Source organism: Chiloscyllium punctatum, chromosome 45 (assembly GCF_047496795.1).
Source record: "Chiloscyllium punctatum isolate Juve2018m chromosome 45, sChiPun1.3, whole genome shotgun sequence".
Classification (NCBI taxonomy): domain Eukaryota; kingdom Metazoa; phylum Chordata; class Chondrichthyes; order Orectolobiformes; family Hemiscylliidae; genus Chiloscyllium; species Chiloscyllium punctatum.
Genome location: NC_092783.1, coordinates 30,531,484 through 30,551,969, shown reverse-complemented (window position 1 = coordinate 30,551,969; position 20,486 = coordinate 30,531,484). Strand labels below are relative to the sequence as shown.

The window sequence follows — 20,486 nt, the reverse complement described above, 5'->3', positions numbered from 1 at the left end:
CGCTGACAGGAAACCTTGCCAACTGACTTGTACACACGCTGGTGACTGTCCTTCACTCCATATCCACCTTCAGCAGCAATGTTTTCTCTTTTCCTCCTTCAGCAGAAAAAGAAAAGACAACTGCACTCCAACTCTAGGAGAAGGAGGATCTATTTTCCGTTGGCGTAAAATGAATGAACGGTGACGGCAGAGAATGAGGGTGATGATCAGCTCGTGGAGTGTGTGCGCGCGCGCGTTTGCCACAGCATTCCCTGGTAAGTCAGCAGTGTCTCCACCTCACGTCGTTATTCCCACCAAACTGGGAATGAAGGTGGGAGAATAAAAGCGAATGAGAAGCAGGAGCGCGTGTGGAACAGCGGCACGAAATTCCAGGTAGAACGAAGAGTGACACTACTGCTGGAACGAGATGCAGGATCGCCAAATCATAACAGGCTGCAACAGAACGTTGAGCTGTCTGACCAGCAACACAACTGTGGTAAGAAGATGCAAGTGCGCACTGTTGGCACAGCAAGCAGAATCCACTGGGATTCGAACCCAGGATCTCCTGTTTACTAGACAGGCGCTTTAACCATCTAAGCCATGGCGCCACAGCGCGCGCGGCCGGGCGTTGAGTGCACAGGTACAGTTTATTCACCACTTGAAGACAAGGGCTCGTCAACGTGCTTTCCGTCTCGATCTTGCTCAGTGAGAATTGCAAAGAAGAGAGAGTTCACGACTCAACATTCTCCACGCAAACGGCACGGAAAAACACAACCTGCTCTTGAATTCGATGTTTTCACCTCTTTAAACTGACAGGATAAAGAGGATGTGTCATCCTCTCTGGGCCCATTAAGGGCGTTATTACGCTCCAGAGGGAACCTCACACCAAGGGGAAAAGTGTCACTGAAATGAACTGACCAGGAGTGGTGTGTGAGTCAGTGTAAACAGTGAGCAGTAAAGGGTGACCCATTAGCACCAACTCTGAGCTTTGTACCACCAGCTCTACACTCACTTCCTGCCTCATGCCTCGCGGTCGGCATTGTCTTTCACTTTTATTACACTCCCTCGCTGCCGTTCTCAACCTATTTCCGACCGATAGCAGGTGTCCGTTTAGGACCTGCCCCTTTTTGAAACGGATTCCTGGGAGATCGGCGTCACTCGATGGGGTAGGCTTTTGCCCGAAACGTCGATTTCGCTGCTCCTTGGATGCCTGCCTGAACTGTTGTGCTCTTCCAGCGCCACTCATCCAGGGTAGGATTTACTGCCCATCCCTGATTACCCGACAGATCAGGGGGATGAGTTACTTTCCTGAACCCTTGAACTCCTCAGCACGGAGCTCCAGCCATGAGGCTGCTAGGGAAGGGGTTCCAGGACTTTGATCCAGCGCTAGCGAAGCTACAACGAGATCTTTACAACTCAGAAAGCTGGGATGATAGGAGGGGGATTCGCGGAGCTAGTTTACCGGTGTATCTGCTGCCTTTGCCCTTCTAGATGAATGCAAACAATCACTGGGCTGACTCTGGCAGGATCAGCGGGTGTATTCTGTGCGTAACTAGGAATTCGTTTTCAATCGGATAATTCACAATTAGAGAAATAAATCTTCATTACCAGACTGGGAGCTGTATCCAGGTCTGGACGATGCAAAGTCGGATTCCAAAACAGGGATCCCGCCCTGTGACGCTGACAGGAAACCTTGCCAACTGACTTGTACACACGCTGGTGACTGTCCTTCACTCCATATCCACCTTCAGCAGCAATGTTTTCTCTTTTCCTCCTTCAGCAGAAAAAGAAAAGACAACTGCACTCCAACTCTAGGAGAAGGAGGATTTATTTTCCGTTGGCGTAAAATGAATGAACGGTGACGGCAGAGAATGAGGGTGATGATCAGCTCGTGGAGTGTGTGCGCGCGCGCGTTTGCCACAGCATTCCCTGGTAAGTCAGCAGTGTCTCCACCTCACGTCGTTATTCCCACCAAACTGGGAATGAAGGTGGGAGAATAAAAGCGAATGAGAAGCAGGAGCGCGTGTGGAACAGCGGCACGAAATTGCAGGTAGAATGAAGAGTGACACTACTGCTGGAACGAGATGCAGGATTGCCAAATCATAACAGGCTGCAACAGAAAGTTGAGCTGTCTGACCAGCAACACAACTCTGGTAAGAAGATGCAAGTGCGCACTTTTGACACAGCAAGCAGGCACCACTGGGATTCGAACCCAGGATCTCCTGTTTACTAGACAGGCGCTTTAACCATCTAAGCCATGGCGCCACAGCGCGCGCGGTTGGGCGCTGAGTGCACAGGTACAGTTCATTCACCACTTGAAGACAAGGGCTCGTCAACGTGCTTTCCGTCTCGATCTTGCTCAGTGAGAATTGCAAAGAAGAGAGAGTTCACGACTCAACATTCTCCACGCAAACGGCACGGAAAAACACAATCTGCTCTTGAATTCGATGTTTTCACCTCTTTAAACTGACAGGATAAACAGGATGTGTCATCCTCTCTGGGCCCATTAAGGGCGTTATTACGCTCCAGAGGGAACCTCACACCAAGGGGAAAAGTGTCACTGAAATGAACTGACCAGGAGTGGTGTGTGAGTCAGTGTAAACAGTGAGCAGTAAAGGGTGACCCATTAGCACCAACTCTGAGCTTTGTACCACCAGCTCTACACTCACTTCCTGCCTCATGCCTCGCGGTCGGCATTGTCTTTCACTTTTATTACACTCCCTCGCTGCCGTTCTCAACCTATTTCCGACCGATAGCAGGTGTCCGTTTAGGACCTGCCCCTTTTTGAAACGGATTCCTGGGAGATCGGCGTCACTCGATGGGGTAGGCTTTTGCCCGAAACGTCGATTTCGCTGCTCCTTGGATGCCTGCCTGAACTGTTGGGCTCTTCCAGCGCAACTCATCCAGGGTAGGATTTACTGCCCATCCCTGATTACCCGACAGATCAGGGGGATGAGTTACTTTCCTGAACCCTTGAACTCCTCAGCACGGAGCTCCAGCCATGAGGCTGCTAGGGAAGGGGTTCCAGGACTTTGATCCAGCGCTAGCGAAGCTACAACGAGATCTTTACAACTCAGAAAGCTGAGATGATAGGAGGGGGATTCGCGGAGCTAGTTTACCGGTGTATCTGCTGCCTTTGCCCTTCTAGATGAATGCAAACAATCACTGGGCTGACTCTGGCAGGATCAGCGGGTGTATTCTGTGCGTAACTAGGAATTCGTTTTCAATCGGATAATTCACAATTAGAGAAATAAATCTTCATTACCAGACTGGGAGCTGTATCCAGGTCTGGACGATGCAAAGTCGGATTCCTAAACAGGGATCCCGCCCTGTGACGCTGACAGGAAACCTTGCCAACTGACTTGTACACACGCTGGTGACTGTCCTTCACTCCATATCCACCTTCAGCAGCAAAGTTTTCTCTTTTCCTCCTTCAGCAGAAAAAGAAAAGACAACTGCACTCCAACTCTAGGAGAAGGAGGATGTATTTTCCGTTGGCGTAAAATGAATGAACGGTGACGGCAGAGAATGAGGGTTATGATCAGCTCGTGGAGTGTGTGCGCGCGCGCGTTTGCCACAGCATTCCCTGGGAAGTCAGCAGTGTCTCCACCTCACGTCGTTATTCCCACCAAACTGGGAATGAAGGTGGGAGAATAAAAGCGAATGAGAAGCAGGAGCGTGTGTGGAACAGCGGCACGAAATTGCAGGTAGAACGAAGAGTGACACTACTGCTGGAACGAGATGCAGGATCGCCAAATCATAACAGGCTGCAACAGAAAGTTGAGCTGTCTGACCAGCAACACAACTCTGGTAAGAAGATGCAAGTGCGCACTTTTGACACAGCAAGCAGAAACCACTGTGATTCGAACCCAGGATCTCCTGTTTACTAGACAGGCGCTTTAACCATCTAAGCCATGGCGCCACAGCGCGCGCGGCTGGGCGCTGAGTGCACAGGTACAGTTTATTCACCACTTGAAGACAAGGGCTCGTCAACGTGCTTTCCGTCTCGATCTTACTCAGTGAGAATTGCAAAGAAGAGAGAGTTCACGACTCAACATTCTCCACGCAAACGGCACGGAAAAACACAACCTGCTCTTGAATTCGATGTTTTCACCTCTTTAAACTGACAGGATAAAGAGGATGTGTCATCCTCTCTGGGCCCATTAAGGGCGTTATTACGCTCCAGAGGGAACCTCACACCAAGGGGAAAAGTGTCACTGAAATGAACTGACCAGGAGTGGTGTGTGAGTCAGTGTAAACAGTGAGCAGTAAAGGGTGACCCATTAGCACCAACTCTGAGCTTTGTACCACCAGCTCTACACTCACTTCCTGCCTCATGCCTCGCGGTCGGCATTGTCTTTCACTTTTATTACACTCCCTCGCTGCCGTTCTCAACCTATTTCCGACAGATAGCAGGTGTCCGTTTAGGACCTGCCCCTTTTTGAAACGGATTCCTGGGAGATCGGCGTCACTCGATGGGGTAGGCTTTTGCCCGAAACGTCGATTTCGCTGCTCCTTGGATGCCTGCCTGAACTGTTGTGCTCTTCCAGCGCCACTCATCCAGGGTAGGATTTACTGCCCATCCCTGATTACCCGACAGATCAGGGGGATGAGTTACTTTCCTGAACCCTTGAACTCCTCAGCACGGAGCTCCAGCCATGAGGCTGCTAGGGAAGGGGTTCCAGGACTTTGATCCAGCGCTAGCGAAGCTACAACGAGATCTTTACAACTCAGAAAGCTGAGATGATAGGAGGGGGATTCGCGGAGCTAGTTTACCGGTATATCTGCTGCCTTTGCCCTTCTAGATGAATGCAAACAATCACTGGGCTGACTCTGGCAGGATCAGCGGGTGTATTCTGTGCGTAACTAGGAATTCGTTTTCAATCGGATAATTCACAATTAGAGAAATAAATCTTCATTACCAGACTGGGAGCTGTATCCAGGTCTGGACGATGCAAAGTCGGATTCCTAAACAGGGATCCCGCCCTGTGACGCTGACAGGAAACCTTGCCAACTGACTTGTACACACGCTGGTGACTGTCCTTCACTCCATATCCACCTTCAGCAGCAATGTTTTCTCTTTTCCTCCTTCAGCAGAAAAAGAAAAGACAACTGCACTCCAACTCTAGGAGAAGGAGGATCTATTTTCCGTTGGCGTAAAATGAATGAACGGTGACGGCAGAGAATGAGGGTGATGATCAGCTCGTGGAGTGTGTGCGCGCGCGCGTTTGCCACAGCATTCCCTGGTAAGTCAGCAGTGTCTCCACCTCACGTCGTTATTCCCACCAAACTGGGAATGAAGGTGGGAGAATAAAAGCGAATGAGAAGCAGGAGCGCGTGTGGAACAGCGGCACGAAATTGCAGGTAGAACGAAGAGTGACACTACTGCTGGAACGAGATGCAGGATCGCCAAATCATAACAGGCTGCAACAGAACGTTGAGCTGTCTGACCCGCAACACAACTGTGGTAAGAAGATGCAAGTGCGCACTGTTGGCACAGCAAGCAGGCACCACTGGGATTCGAACCCAGGATCTCCTGTTTACTAGACAGGCGCTTTAACCATCTAAGCCATGGCGGCACAGCGCGCGCGGCTGGGCGCTGAGTGCACAGGTACAGTTTATTCAAAACTTCAAGACAAGGGCTCGTCAACGTGCTTTCCGTCTCGATCTTACTCAGTGAGAATTGCAAAGAAGAGAGAGTTCACGACTCAACATTCTCCACGCAAACGGCACGGAAAAACACAATCTGCTCTTGAATTCGATGTTTTCACCTCTTTAAACTGACAGGATAAACAGGATGTGTCATCCTCTCTGGGCCCATTAAGGGCGTTATTACGCTCCAGAGGGAACCTCACACCAAGGGGAAAAGTGTCACTGAAATGAACTGACCAGGAGTGGTGTGTGAGTCAGTGTAAACAGTGAGCAGTAAAGGGTGACCCATTAGCACCAACTCTGAGCTTTGTACCACCAGCTCTACACTCACTTCCTGCCTCATGCCTCGCGGTCGGCATTGACTTTCACTTTTATTACACTCCCTCGCTGCCGTTCTCAACCTATTTCCGACCGATAGCAGGTGTCCGTTTAGGACCTGCCCCTTTTTGAAACGGATTCCTGGGAGATCGGCGTCACTCGATGGGGTAGGCTTTTGCCCGAAACGTCGATTTCGCTGCTCCTTGGATGCTTGCCTGAACTGTTGTGCTCTTCCAGCGCCACTCATCCAGGGTAGGATTTACTGCCCATCCCTGATTACCCGACAGATCAGGGGGATGAGTTACTTTCCTGAACCCTTGAACTCCTCAGCACGGAGCTCCAGCCATGAGGCTGCTAGGGAAGGGGTTCCAGGACTTTGATCCAGCGCTAGCGAAGCTACAACGAGATCTTTACAACTCAGAAAGCTGAGATGATCGGAGGGGGATTCGCGGAGCTAGTTTACCGGTGTATCTGCTGCCTTTGCCCTTCTAGATGAATGCAAACAATCACTGGGCTGACTCTGGCAGGATCAGCGGGTGTATTCTGTGCGTAACTAGGAATTCGTTTTCAATCGGATAATTCACAATTAGAGAAATAAATCTTCATTACCAGACTGGGAGCTGTATCCAGGTCTGGACGATGCAAAGTCGGATTCCTAAACAGGGATCCCGCCCTGTGACGCTGACAGGAAACCTTGCCAACTGACTTGTACACACGCTGGTGACTGTCCTTCACTCCATATCCACCTTCAGCAGCAATGTTTTCTCTTTTCCTCCTTCAGCAGAAAAAGAAAAGACAACTGCACTCCAACTCTAGGAGAAGGAGGATTTATTTTCCGTTGGCGTAAAATGAATGAACGGTGACGGCAGAGAATGAGGGTGATGATCAGCTCGTGGAGTGTGTGCGCGCGCGCGTTTGCCACAGCATTCCCTGGTAAGTCAGCAGTGTCTCCACCTCACGTCGTTATTCCCACCAAACTGGGAATGAAGGTGGGAGAATAAAAGCGAATGAGAAGCAGGAGCGCGTTTGGAACAGCGGCACGAAATTGCAGGTAGAACGAAGAGTGACACTACTGCTGGAACGAGATGCAGGATCGCCAAATCATAACAGGCTGCAACAGAACGTTGAGCTGTCTGACCAGCAACACAACTCTGGTAAGAAGATGCAAGTGCGCACTTTTGACACAGCAAGCAGGCACCACTGGGATTCGAACCCAGGATCTCCTGTTTACTAGACAGGCGCTTTAACCATCTAAGCCATGGCGCCACAGCGCGCGCGGCTGGGCGCTGAGTGCACAGGTACAGTTTATTCACCACTTCAAGACAAGGGCTCGTCAACGTGCTTTCCGTCTCGATCTTACTCAGTGAGAATTGCAAAGAAGAGAGAGTTCACGACTCAACATTCTCCACGCAAACGGCACGGAAAAACACAACCTGCTCTTGAATTCGATGTTTTCACCTCTTTAAACTGACAGGATAAAGAGGATGTGTCATCCTCTCTGGGCCCATTAAGGGGGTTATTACGCTCCAGAGGGAACCTCACACCAAGGGGAAAAGTGTCACTGAAATGAACTGACCAGGAGTGGTGTGTGAGTCAGTGTAAACAGTGAGCAGTAAAGGGTGACCCATTAGCACCAACTCTGAGCTTTGTACCACCAGCTCTACACTCACTTCCTGCCTCATGCCTCGCGGTCGGCATTGTCTTTCACTTTTATTACACTCCCTCGCTGCCGTTCTCAACCTATTTCCGACCGATAGCAGGTGTCCGTTTAGGACCTGCCCCTTTTTGAAACGGATTCCTGGGAGATCGGCGTCACTCGATGGGGTAGGCTTTTGCCCGAAACGTCGATTTCGCTGCTCCTTGGATGCCTGCCTGAACTGTTGTGCTCTTCCAGCGCCACTCATCCAGGGTAGGATTTACTGCCCATCCCTGATTACCCGACAGATCAGGGGGATGAGTTACTTTCCTGAACCCTTGAACTCCTCAGCACGGAGCTCCAGCCATGAGGCTGCTAGGGAAGGGGTTCCAGGACTTTGATCCAGCGCTAGCGAAGCTACAACGAGATCTTTACAACTCAGAAAGCTGGGATGATAGGAGGGGGATTCGCGGAGCTAGTTTACCGGTGTATCTGCTGCCTTTGCCCTTCTAGATGAATGCAAACAATCACTGGGCTGACTCTGGCAGGATCAGCGGGTGTATTCTGTGCGTAACTAGGAATTCGTTTTCAATCGGATAATTCACAATTAGAGAAATAAATCTTCATTACCAGACTGGGAGCTGTATCCAGGTCTGGACGATGCAAAGTCGGATTCCTAAACAGGGATCCCGCCCTGTGACGCTGACAGGAAACCTTGCCAACTGACTTGTACACACGCTGGTGACTGTCCTTCACTCCATATCCACCTTCAGCAGCAATGTTTTCTCTTTTCCTCCTTCATCAGAAAAAGAAAAGACAACTGCACTCCAACTCTAGGAGAAGGAGGATCTATTTTCCGTTGGCGTAAAATGAATGAACGGTGACGGCAGAGAATGAGGGTGATGATCAGCTCGTGGAGTGTGTGCGCGCGCGCGTTTGCCACAGCATTCCCTGGTAAGTCAGCAGTGTGTCCACCTCACGTCGTTATTCCCACCAAACTGGGAATGAAGGTGGGAGAATAAAAGCGAATGAGAAGCAGGAGCGCGTGTGGAACAGCGGCACGAAATTCCAGGTAGAACGAAGAGTGACACTACTGCTGGAACGAGATGCAGGATCGCCAAATCATAACAGGCTGCAACAGAAAGTTGAGCTGTCTGACCAGCAACACAACTCTGGTAAGAAGATGCAAGTGCGCACTTTTGACACAGCAAGCAGGCACCACTGGGATTCGAACCCAGGATCTCCTGTGTACTAGACAGGCGCTTTAACCATCTAAGCAATGGCGCCACAGCGCGCGCGGTTGGGTGCTGAGTGCACAGGTACAGTTCATTCACCACTTGAAGACAAGGGCTCGTCAACGTGCTTTCCGTCTCGATCTTGCTCAGTGAGAATTGCAAAGAAGAGAGAGTTCACGACTCAACATTCTCCACGCAAACGGCACGGAAAAACACAACCTGCTCTTGAATTCGATGTTTTCACCTCTTTAAACTGACAGGATAAAGAGGATGTGTCATCCTCTCTGGGCCCATTAAGGGCGTTATTACGCTCCAGAGGGAACCTCACACCAAGGGGAAAAGTGTCACTGAAATGAACTGACCAGGAGTGGTGTGTGAGTCAGTGTAAACAGTGAGCAGTAAAGGGTGACCCATTAGCACCAACTCTGAGCTTTGTACCGCCAGCTCTACACTCACTTCCTGCCTCATGCCTCGCGGTCGGCAATGTCTTTCACTTTTATTACACTCCCTCGCTGCCGTTCTCAACCTATTTCCGACCGATAGCAGGTGTCCGTTTAGGACCTGCCCCTTTTTGAAACGGATTCCTGGGAGATCGGCGTCACTCGATGGGGTAGGCTTTTGCCCGAAACGTCGATTTCGCTGCTCCTTGGATGCCTGCCTGAACTGTTGTGCTCTTCCAGCGCCACTCATCCAGGGTAGGATTTACTGCCCATCCCTGATTACCCGACAGATCAGGGGGATGAGTTACTTTCCTGAACCCTTGAACTCCTCAGCACGGAGCTCCAGCCATGAGGCTGCTAGGGAAGGGGTTCCAGGACTTTGATCCAGCGCTAGCGAAGCTACAACGAGATCTTTACAACTCAGAAAGCTGGGATGATAGGAGGGGGATTCGCGGAGCTAGTTTACCGGTGTATCTGCTGCCTTTGCCCTTCTAGATGAATGCAAACAATCACTGGGCTGACTCTGGCAGGATCAGCGGGTGTATTCTGTGCGTAACTAGGAATTCGTTTTCAATCGGATAATTCACAATTAGAGAAATAAATCTTCATTACCAGACTGGGAGCTGTATCCAGGTCTGGACGATGCAAAGTCGGATTCCTAAACAGGGATCCCGCCCTGTGACGCTGACAGGAAACCTTGCCAACTGACTTGTACACACGCTGGTGACTGTCCTTCACTCCATATCCACCTTCAGCAGCAATGTTTTCTCTTTTCCTCCTTCAGCAGAAAAAGAAAAGACAACTGCACTCCAACTCTAGGAGAAGGAGGATCTATTTTCCGTTGGCGTAAAATGAATGAACGGTGACGGCAGAGAATGAGGGTGATGATCAGCTCGTGGAGTGTGTGCGCGCGCGCGTTTGCCACAGCATTCCCTGGTAAGTCAGCAGTGTCTCCACCTCACGTCGTTATTCCCACCAAACTGGGAATGAAGGTGGGAGAATAAAAGCGAATGAGAAGCAGGAGCGCGTGTGGAACAGCGGCACGAAATTGCAGGTAGAACGAAGAGTGACACTACTGCTGGAACGAGATGCAGGATCGCCAAATCATAACAGGCTGCAACAGAAAGTTGAGCTGTCTGACCAGCAACACAACTCTGGTAAGAAGACGCAAGTGCGCACTTTTGACACAGCAAGCAGGCACCACTGGGATTCGAACCCAGGAACTCCTGTTTACTAGACAGGCGCTTTAACCATCTAAGCCATGGCGCCACAGCGTGCGCAGTTGGGCGCTGAGTGCACAGGTACTGTTCATTCACCACTTGAAGACAAGGGTTCGTCAACGTGCTTTCCGTCTCGATCTTGCTCAGTGAGAATTGCAAAGAAGAGAGAGTTCACGACTCAACATTCTCCTCGCAAACGGCACGGAAAAACACAACCTGCTCTTGAATTCGATGTTTTCACCTCTTTAAACTGACAGGATAAAGAGGATGTGTCATTCTCTCTGGGCCCATTAAGGGCGTTATTACGCTCCAGAGGGAACCTCACACCAAGGGGAAAAGTGTCACTGAAATGAATTGACCAGGAGTGGTGTGTGAGTCAGTGTAAACAGTGAGCAGTAAAGGGTGACCCATTAGCACCAACTCTGAGCTTTGTACCACCAGCTCTACACTCACTTCCTGCCTCATGCCTCGCGATCGGCATTGTCTTTCACTTTTATTACACTCCCTCGCTGCCGTTCTCAACCTATTTCCGACCGATAGCAGGTGTCCGTTTAGGACCTGCCCCTTTTTGAAACGGATTCCTGGGAGATCGGCGTCACTCGATGGGGTAGGCTTTTGCCCGAAACGTCGATTTCGCTGCTCCTTGGATGCCTGCCTGAACTGTTGTGCTCTTCCAGCGCAACTCATCCAGGGTAGGATTTACTGCCCATCCCTGATTACCCGACAGATCAGGGGGATGAGTTACTTTCCTGAACCCTTGAACTCCTCAGCACGGAGCTCCAGCCATGAGGCTGCTAGGGAAGGGGTTCCAGGACTTTGATCCAGCGCTAGCGAAGCTACAACGAGATCTTTACAACTCAGAAAGCTGGGATGATAGGAGGGGGATTCGCGGAGCTAGTTTACCGGTGTATCTGCTGCCTTTGCCCTTCTAGATGAATGCAAACAATCACTGGGCTGACTCTGGCAGGATCAGCGGGTGTATTCTGTGCGTAACTAGGAATTCGTTTTCAATCGGATAATTCACAATTAGAGAAATAAATCTTCATTACCAGACTGGGAGCTGTATCCAGGTCTGGACGATGCAAAGTCGGATTCCTAAACAGGGATCCCGCCCTGTGACGCTGACAGGAAACCTTGCCAACTGACTTGTACACACGCTGGTGACTGTCCTTCACTACATATCCACCTTCAGCAGCAATGTTTTCTCCTTTCCTCCTTCAGCAGAAAAAGAAAAGACAACTGCACTCCAACTCTAGGAGAAGGAGGATCTATTTTCCGTTGGCGTAAAATGAATGAACGGTGACGGCAGAGAATGAGGGTGATGATCAGCTCGTGGAGTGTGTGCGCGCGCGCGTTTGCCACAGCATTCCCTGGTAAGTCAGCAGTGTCTCCACCTCACGTCGTTATTCCCACCAAACTGGGAATGAAGGTGGGAGAATAAAAGCGAATGAGAAGCAGGAGCGCGTGTGGAACAGCGGCACGAAATTGCAGGTAGAACGAAGAGTGACACTACTTCTGGAACGAGATGCAGGATCGCCAAATCATAACAGGCTGCAACAGAAAGTTGAGCTGTCTGACCAGCAACACAACTCTGGTAAGAAGATGCAAGTGCGCACTTTTGACACAGCAAGCAGGCACCACTGGGATTCGAACCCAGGATCTCCTGTTTACTAGACAGGCGCTTTAACCATCTAAGCCATGGCGCCACAGCGCGCGCGGTTGGGCGCTGAGTGCACAGGTACAGTTCATTCACCACTTGAAGACAAGGGCTCGTCAACGTGCTTTCCGTCTCGATCTTGCTCAGTGAGAATTGCAAAGAAGAGAGAGTTCACGACTCAACATTCTCCACGCAAACGGCACGGAAAAACACAACCTGCTCTTGAATTCGATGTTTTCACCTCTTTAAACTGACAGGATAAAGAGGATGTGTCATCCTCTCTGGGCCCATTAAGGGCGTTATTAAGCTCCAGATGGAACCTCACACCAAGGGGAAAAGTGTCACTGAAATGAACTGACCAGGAGTGGTGTGTGAGTCAGTGTAAACAGTGAGCAGTAAAGGGTGACCCATTAGCACCAACTCTGAGCTTTGTACCACCAGCTCTACACTCACTTCCTGCCTCATGCCTCGCGGTCGGCATTGTCTTTCACTTTTATTACACTCCCTCGCTGCCGTTCTCAACCTATTTCCGACCGATCGCAGGTGTCCGTTTAGGACCTGCCCCTTTTTGAAACGGATTCCTGGGAGATCGGCGTCACTCGATGGGGTAGGCTTTTGCCCGAAACGTCGATTTCACTGCTCCTTGGATGCCTGCCTGAACTGTTGTGCTCTTCCAGCGCAACTCATCCAGGGTAGGATTTACTGCCCATCCCTGATTACCCGAAAGATCAGGGGGATGAGTTACTTTCCTGAACCCTTGAACTCCTCAGCACGGAGCTCCAGCCATGAGGCTGCTAGGGAGGGGGTTCCAGGACTTTGATCCAGCGCTAGCGAAGCTACAATGAGATCTTTACAACTCAGAAAGCTGAGATGATAGGAGGGGGATTCGCGGAGCTAGTTTACCGGTGTATCTGCTGCCTTTGCCCTTCTAGATGAATGCAAACAATCACTGGGCTGACTCTGGCAGGATCAGCGGGTGTATTCTATGCGTAACTAGGAATTCGTTTTCAATCGGATAATTCACAATTAGAGAAATAAATCTTCATTACCAGACTGGGAGCTGTATCCAGGTCTGGACGATGCAAAGTCGGATTCCTAAACAGGGATCCCGCCCTGTGACGCTGACAGGAAACCTTGCCAACTGACTTGTACACACGCTGGTGACTGTCCTTCACTCCATATCCACCTTCAGCAGCAATGTTTTCTCTTTTCCTCCTTCAGCAGAAAAAGAAAAGACAACTGCACTCCAACTCTAGGAGAAGGAGGATTTATTTTCCGTTGGCGTAAAATGAATGAACGGTGACGGCAGAGAATGAGGGTGATGATCAGCTCGTGGAGTGTGTGCGCGCGCGCATTTGCCACAGCGTTCCCTGGTAAGTCAGCAGTGTCTCCACCTCACGTCGTTATTCCCACCAAACTGGGAATGAAGGTGGGAGAATAAAAGCGAATGAGAAGCAGGAGCGCTTGTGGAACAGCGGCACGAAATTCCAGGTAGAACGAAGAGTGACACTACTGCTGGAACGAGATGCAGGATCGCCAAATCATAACAGGCTGCAACAGAAAGTTGAGCTGTCTGACCAGCAACACAACTCTGGTAAGAAGATGCAAGTGCGCACTTTTGACACAGCAAGCAGGCACCACTGGGATTCGAACCCAGGATCTCCTGTTTACTAGACAGGCGCTTTAACCATCTAAGCCATGGCGCCACAGCGCGCGCGGGTAGGCGCTGAGTGCACAGGTACAGTTTATTCACCACTTGAAAACAAGGGCTCGTCAACGTGCTTTCCGTCTCGATCTTACTCAGTGAGAATTGCAAAGAAGAGAGAGTTCACGACTCAACATTCTCCACGCAAACGGCACGGAAAAACACAACCTGCTCTTGAATTCGATGTTTTCACCTCTTTAAACTGACAGGATAAAGAGGATGTGTCATCCTCTCTGGGCCCATTAAGGGCGTTATTACGCTCCAGAGGGAACCTCACACCAAGGGGAAAAGTGTCACTGAAATGAACTGACCAGGAGTGGTGTGTGAGTCAGTGTAAACAGTGAGCAGTAAAGGGTGACCCATTAGCACCAACTCTGAGCTTTGTACCACCAGCTCTACACTCACTTCCTGCCTCATGCCTCGCGGTCGGCATTGTCTTTCACTTTTATTACACTCCCTCGCTGCCGTTCTCAACCTATTTCCGACCGATAGCAGGTGTCCGTTTAGGACCTGCCCCTTTTTGAAACGGATTCCTGGGAGATCGGCGTCACTCGATGGGGTAGGCTTTTGCCCGAAACGTCGATTTCGCTGCTCCTTGGATGCCTGCCTGAACTGTTGTGCTCTTCCAGCGCCACTCATCCAGGGTAGGATTTACTGCCCATCCCTGATTACCCGACAGATCAGGGGGATGAGTTACTTTCCTGAACCCTTGAACTCCTCAGCACGGAGCTCCAGCCATGAGGCTGCTAGGGAAGGGGTTCCAGGACTTTGATCCAGCGCTAGCGAAGCTACAACGAGATCTTTACAACTCAGAAAGCTGAGATGATAGGAGGGGGATTCGCGGAGCTAGTTTACCGGTGTATCTGCTGCCTTTGCCCTTCTAGATGAATGCAAACAATCACTGGGCTGACTCTGGCAGGATCAGCGGGTGTATTCTGTGCGTAACTAGGAATTCGTTTTCAATCGGATAATTCACAATTAGAGAAATAAATCTTCATTACCAGACTGGGAGCTGTATCCAGGTCTGGACGATGCAAAGTCGGATTCCTAAACAGGGATCCCGCCCTGTGACGCTGACAGGAAACCTTGCCAACTGACTTGTACACACGCTGGTGACTGTCCTTCACTCCATATCCACCTTCAGCAGCAATGTTTTCTCTTTTCCTCCTTCAGCAGAAAAAGAAAAGACAACTGCACTCCAACTCTAGGAGAAGGAGGATTTATTTTCCGTTGGCGTAAAATGAATGAACGGTGACGGCAGAGAATGAGGGTGATGATCAGCTCGTGGAGTGTGTGCGCACGCGCGTTTGCCACAGCATTCCCTGGTAAGTCAGCAGTGTCTCCACCTCACGTCGTTATTCCCACCAAACTGGGAATGAAGGTGGGAGAATAAGAGCGAATGAGAAGCAGGAGCGCTTGTGGAACAGCGGCACGAAATTCCAGGTAGAACGAAGAGTAACGCTACTGCTGGAAAGAGATGCAGGATCGCCAAATCATAACAGGCTGCAACAGAACGTTGAGCTGTCTGACCAGCAACACAACTCTGGTAAGAAGATGCAAGTGCGCACTGTTGACACAGCAAGCAGGCACCACTGGGATTCGAACCCAGGAATCTCCTGTTTACTAGACAGGCGCTTTAACCATCTAAGCCATGGCGCCACAGCGCGGGCCGTTGGGCGCTGAGTGCACAGGTACAGTTCATTCACCACTTGAAGACAAGGGCTCGTCAACGTGCTTTCCGTCTCGATCTTGCTCAGTGAGAATTTCAAAGAAGAGAGAGTTCACGACTCAACATTCTCCACGCAAACGGCACGGAAAAACACAACCTGCTCTTGAATTCGATGTTTTCACCTCTTTAAACTGACAGGATAAAGAGGATGTGTCATCCTCTCTGGGCCCATTAAGGGCGTTATTACGCTCCAGAGGGAACCTCACACCAAGGGGAAAAGTGTCACTGAAATGAACTGACCAGGAGTGGTGTGTGAGTCAGTGTAAACAGTGAGCAGTAAAGGCTGACCCATTAGCACCAACTCTGAGCTTTGTACCACCAGCTCTACACTCACTTCCTGCCTCATGCCTCGCGGTCGGCATTGTCTTTCACTTTTATTACACTCCCTCGCTGCCGTTCTCAACCTATTTCCGACCGATAGCAGGTGTCCGTTTAGGACCTGCCCCTTTTTGAAATGGATTCCTGGAAGATCGGCGTCACTCGATGGGGTAGGCTTTTGCCCGAAACGTCGATTTCGCTGCTCCTTGGATGCCTGCCTGAACTGTTGTGCTCTTCCAGCGCCACTCATCCAGGGTAGGATTTACTGCCCATCCCTGATTACCCGACAGATCAGGGGGATGAGTTACTTTCCTGAACCCTTGAACTCCTCAGCACGGAGCTCCAGCCATGAGGCTGCGAGGGAAGGGGTTCCAGGACTTTGATCCAGCGCTAGCGAAGCTACAACGAGATCTTTACAACTCAGAAAGCTGAGATGATAGGAGGGGGATTCGCGGAGCTAGTTTACCGGTGTATCTGCTGCCTTTGCCCTTCTAGATGAATGCAAACAATCACTGGGCTGACTCTGGCAGGATCAGCGGGTGTATTCTGTGCCTAACTAGGAATTCGTTTTCAATCGGATAATTCACAATTAGAGGAATAAATCTTCATTACCAGACTGGGAGCTGTATCCAGGTCTGGACGATGCAAAGTCGGATTCATAAACAGGGATCCCGCCCTGTGACGCTGACAGGAAACCTTGCCAACTGACTTGTACACACGCTGGTGACTGTCCTTCACTCCATATCCACCTTCAGCAGCAATGTTTTCTCTTTTCCTCCTTCAGCAGAAAAAGAAAAGACAACTGCACTCCAACTCTAGGAGAAGGAGGATCTATTTTCCGTTGGCGTAAAATGAATGAACGGTGACGGCAGAGAATGAGGGTGATGATCAGCTCGTGGAGTGTGTGCGCGCGCGCGTTTGCCACAGCATTCCCTGGTAAGTCAGCAGTGTCTCCACCTCACGTCGTTATTCCCACCAAACTGGGAATGAAGGTGGGAGAATAAAAGCGAATGAGAAGCAGGAGCGCGTGTGGAACAGCGGCACGAAATTCCAGGTAGAACGAAGAGTGACACTACAGCTGGAACGAGATGCAGGATCGCCAAATCATAACAGGCTACAACAGAACGTTGAGCTGTCTGACCAGCAACACAACTCTGGTAAGAAGATGCAAGTGCGCACTTTTGACACAGCAAGCAGGCACCACTGGGATTCGAACCCAGGATCTCCTGTTTACTAGACAGGCGCTTTAACCATCTAAGATATGGCGCCACAGCGCGCGGTTGGCCGCTGAGTGCACAGGTACAGTTCATTCAACACTTGAAGACAAGGGCTCAACAACGTGCTTTCCGTCTCGATCTTGCTCAGTGAGAATTGCAAAGAAGAGAGAGTTCACGACTCAACATTCTCCACGCAAACGGCACGGAAAAACACAACCTGCTCTTGAATTCGATGTTTTCACCTCTTTAAACTGACAGGATAAAGAGGATGTGTCATCCTCTCTGGGCCCATTAAGGGCGTTATTACGCTCCAGAGGGAACCTCACACCAAGGGGAAAAGTGTCACTGAAATGAACTGACCAGGAGTGGTGTGTGAGTCAGTGTAAACAGTGAGCAGTAAAGGGTGACCCATAAGCACCAACTCTGAGCTTTGTACCACCAGCTCTACACTCACTTCCTGCCTCATGCCTCGCGGTCGGCATTGTCTTTCACTTTTATTACACTCCCTCGCTGCCGTTCTCAACCTATTTCCGACCGATAGCAGGTGTCCGTTTAGGACCTGCCCCTTTTTGAAACGGATTCCTGGGAGATCGGCGTCACTCGATGGGGTAGGCTTTTGCCCGAAACGTCGATTTCGCTGCTCCTTGGATGCCTGCCTGAACTGTTGTGCTCTTCCAGCGCCACTCATCCAGGGTAGGATTTACTGCCCATCCCTGATTACCCGACAGATCAGGGGGATGAGTTACTTTCCTGAACCCTTGAACTCCTCAGCACGGAGCTCCAGCCATGAGGCTGCTAGGGAAGGGGTTCCAGGACTTTGATCCAGCGCTAGCGAAGCTACAACGAGATCTTTACAACTCAGAAAGCTGAGATGATAGGAGGGGGATTCGCGGAGCTAGTTTACCGGTGTATCTGCTGCCTTTGCCCTTCTAGATGAATGCAAACAATCACTGGGCTGACTCTGGCAGGATCAGCGGGTGTATTCTGTGCATAACTAGGAATTCGTTTTCAATCGGATAATTCACAATTAGAGGAATAAATCTTCATTACCAGACTGGGAGCTGTATCCAGGTCTGGACGATGCAAAGTCGGATTCATAAACAGGGATCCCGCCCTGTGACGCTGACAGGAAACCTTGCCAACTGACTTGTACACACGCTGGTGACTGTCCTTCACTCCATATCCACCTTCAGCAGCAATGTTTTCTCTTTTCCTCCTTCAGCAGAAAAAGAAAAGACAACTGCACTCCAACTCTAGGAGAAGGAGGATCTATTTTCCGTTGGCGTAAAATGAATGAACGGTGACGGCAGAGAATGAGGGTGATGATCAGCTCGTGGAGTGTGTGCGCGCGCGCGTTTGCCACAGCATTCCCTGGTAAGTCAGCAGTGTCTCCACCTCACGTCGTTATTCCCACCAAACTGGGAATGAAGGTGGGAGAATAAAAGCGAATGAGAAGCAGGAGCGCGTGTGGAACAGCGGCACGAAATTCCAGGTAGAACGAAGAGTGACACTACAGCTGGAACGAGATGCAGGATCGCCAAATCATAACAGGCTACAACAGAACGTTGAGCTGTCTGACCAGCAACACAACTCTGGTAAGAAGATGCAAGTGCGCACTTTTGACACAGCAAGCAGGCACCACTGGGATTCGAACCCAGGATCTCCTGTTTACTAGACAGGCGCTTTAACCATCTAAGATATGGCGCCACAGCGCGCGGTTGGCCGCTGAGTGCACAGGTACAGTTCATTCAACACTTGAAGACAAGGGCTCAACAACGTGCTTTCCGTCTCGATCTTGCTCAGTGAGAATTGCAAAGAAGAGAGAGTTCACGACTCAACATTCTCCACGCAAACGGCACGGAAAAACACAACCTGCTCTTGAATTCGATGTTTTCACCTCTTTAAACTGACAGGATAAAGAGGATGTGTCATCCTCTCTGGGCCCATTAAGGGCGTTATTACGCTCCAGAGGGAACCTCACACCAAGGGGAAAAGTGTCACTGAAATGAACTGACCAGGAGTGGTGTGTGAGTCAGTGTAAACAGTGAGCAGTAAAGGGTGACCCATAAGCACCAACTCTGAGCTTTGTACCACCAGCTCTACACTCACTTCCTGCCTCATGCCTCGCGGTCGGCATTGTCTTTCACTTTTATTACACTCCCTCGCTGCCGTTCTCAACCTATTTCCGACCGATAGCAGGTGTCCGTTTAGGACCTGCCCCTTTTTGAAACGGATTCCTGGGAGATCGGCGTCACTCGATGGGGTAGGCTTTTGCCCGAAACGTCGATTTCGCTGCTCCTTGGATGCCTGCCTGAACTGTTGTGCTCTTCCAGCGCCACTCATCCAGGGTAGGATTTACTGCCCATCCCTGATTACCCGACAGATCAGGGGGATGAGTTACTTTCCTGAACCCTTGAACTCCTCAGCACGGAGCTCCAGCCATGAGGCTGCTAGGGAAGGGGTTCCAGGACTTTGATCCAGCGCTAGCGAAGCTACAACGAGATCTTTACAACTCAGAAAGCTGAGATGATAGGAGGGGGATTCGCGGAGCTAGTTTACCGGTGTATCTGCTGCCTTTGCCCTTCTAGATGAATGCAAACAATCACTGGGCTGACTCTGGCAGGATCAGCGGGTGTATTCTGTGCATAACTAGGAATTCGTTTTCAATCGGATAATTCACAATTAGAGAAATAAATCTTCATTACCAGACTGGGAGCTGTATCCAGGTCTGGACGATGCAAAGTCGGATTCCTAAACAGGGATCCCGCCCTGTGACGCTGACAGGAAACCTTGCTAACTGACTTGTACACACGCTGGTGACTGTCCTTCACTCCATATCCACCTTCAGCAGCAATGTTTTCTCTTTTCCTCCTTCAGCAGAAAAAGAAAAGACAACTGCACTCCAACTCTAGGAGAAGGAGGATCTATTTTCTGTTGGCGTAAAATGAATGAACGGTGACGGCAGAGAATGAGGGTGATGATCAGCTCGTGGAGTGTGTGCGCGCGCGCGTTTGCCACAGCATTCCCTGGTAAGTCAGCAGTGTCTCCACCTCACGTCGTTATTCCCACCAAACTGGGAATGAAGGTGGGAGAATAAAAGCGAATGAGAAGCAGGAGCGCGTGTGGAACAGCGGCACGAAATTCCAGGTAGAACGAAGAGTGACACTACTGCTGGAACGAGATGCAGGATCGCCAAATCATAACAGGCTGCAACAGAACGTTGAGCTGTCTGACCAGCAACACAACTCTAGTAAGAAGATGCAAGTGCGCACTGTTGACACAGCAAGCAGGCACCACTGGGATTCGAACCCAGGATCTCCTGTTTACTAGACAGGCGCTTTAACCATCTAAGCCATAGAGCCACAGCGCGCGCGGTCGGG

General features: G+C 50.4%; 13 non-coding genes across 13 annotated transcripts; all 13 read right to left on the bottom strand.

The window, feature by feature from the left end:
* Positions 1 to 513: 513 nt before the first annotated feature.
* Positions 514 to 587, bottom strand: trnat-agu (transfer RNA threonine (anticodon AGU)). Its single transcript has one exon. It is a non-coding gene; the product is annotated as a tRNA-Thr (tRNA).
* Positions 588 to 2,170: 1,583 nt separating this feature from the next.
* trnat-agu (transfer RNA threonine (anticodon AGU)) lies at positions 2,171 to 2,244 on the bottom strand. Its single transcript has one exon. It is a non-coding gene; the product is annotated as a tRNA-Thr (tRNA).
* Positions 2,245 to 3,827: 1,583 nt separating this feature from the next.
* On the bottom strand, positions 3,828 to 3,901 carry trnat-agu (transfer RNA threonine (anticodon AGU)). The gene has a single exon. It is a non-coding gene; the product is annotated as a tRNA-Thr (tRNA).
* A 1,583-nt stretch (positions 3,902 to 5,484) lies between these two features.
* On the bottom strand, positions 5,485 to 5,558 carry trnat-agu (transfer RNA threonine (anticodon AGU)). The gene has a single exon. It is a non-coding gene; the product is annotated as a tRNA-Thr (tRNA).
* A 1,583-nt stretch (positions 5,559 to 7,141) lies between these two features.
* On the bottom strand, positions 7,142 to 7,215 carry trnat-agu (transfer RNA threonine (anticodon AGU)). Its single transcript has one exon. It is a non-coding gene; the product is annotated as a tRNA-Thr (tRNA).
* A 1,583-nt stretch (positions 7,216 to 8,798) lies between these two features.
* trnat-agu (transfer RNA threonine (anticodon AGU)) lies at positions 8,799 to 8,872 on the bottom strand. Its single transcript has one exon. It is a non-coding gene; the product is annotated as a tRNA-Thr (tRNA).
* Positions 8,873 to 10,455: 1,583 nt separating this feature from the next.
* On the bottom strand, positions 10,456 to 10,529 carry trnat-agu (transfer RNA threonine (anticodon AGU)). Its single transcript has one exon. It is a non-coding gene; the product is annotated as a tRNA-Thr (tRNA).
* A 1,583-nt stretch (positions 10,530 to 12,112) lies between these two features.
* trnat-agu (transfer RNA threonine (anticodon AGU)) lies at positions 12,113 to 12,186 on the bottom strand. The gene has a single exon. It is a non-coding gene; the product is annotated as a tRNA-Thr (tRNA).
* Positions 12,187 to 13,769: 1,583 nt separating this feature from the next.
* Positions 13,770 to 13,843, bottom strand: trnat-agu (transfer RNA threonine (anticodon AGU)). The gene has a single exon. It is a non-coding gene; the product is annotated as a tRNA-Thr (tRNA).
* Positions 13,844 to 15,426: 1,583 nt separating this feature from the next.
* Positions 15,427 to 15,501, bottom strand: trnat-agu (transfer RNA threonine (anticodon AGU)). The gene has a single exon. It is a non-coding gene; the product is annotated as a tRNA-Thr (tRNA).
* A 1,583-nt stretch (positions 15,502 to 17,084) lies between these two features.
* Positions 17,085 to 17,158, bottom strand: trnat-agu (transfer RNA threonine (anticodon AGU)). The gene has a single exon. It is a non-coding gene; the product is annotated as a tRNA-Thr (tRNA).
* A 1,581-nt stretch (positions 17,159 to 18,739) lies between these two features.
* trnat-agu (transfer RNA threonine (anticodon AGU)) lies at positions 18,740 to 18,813 on the bottom strand. Its single transcript has one exon. It is a non-coding gene; the product is annotated as a tRNA-Thr (tRNA).
* Positions 18,814 to 20,394: 1,581 nt separating this feature from the next.
* trnat-agu (transfer RNA threonine (anticodon AGU)) lies at positions 20,395 to 20,468 on the bottom strand. Its single transcript has one exon. It is a non-coding gene; the product is annotated as a tRNA-Thr (tRNA).
* Positions 20,469 to 20,486: the final 18 nt, after the last annotated feature.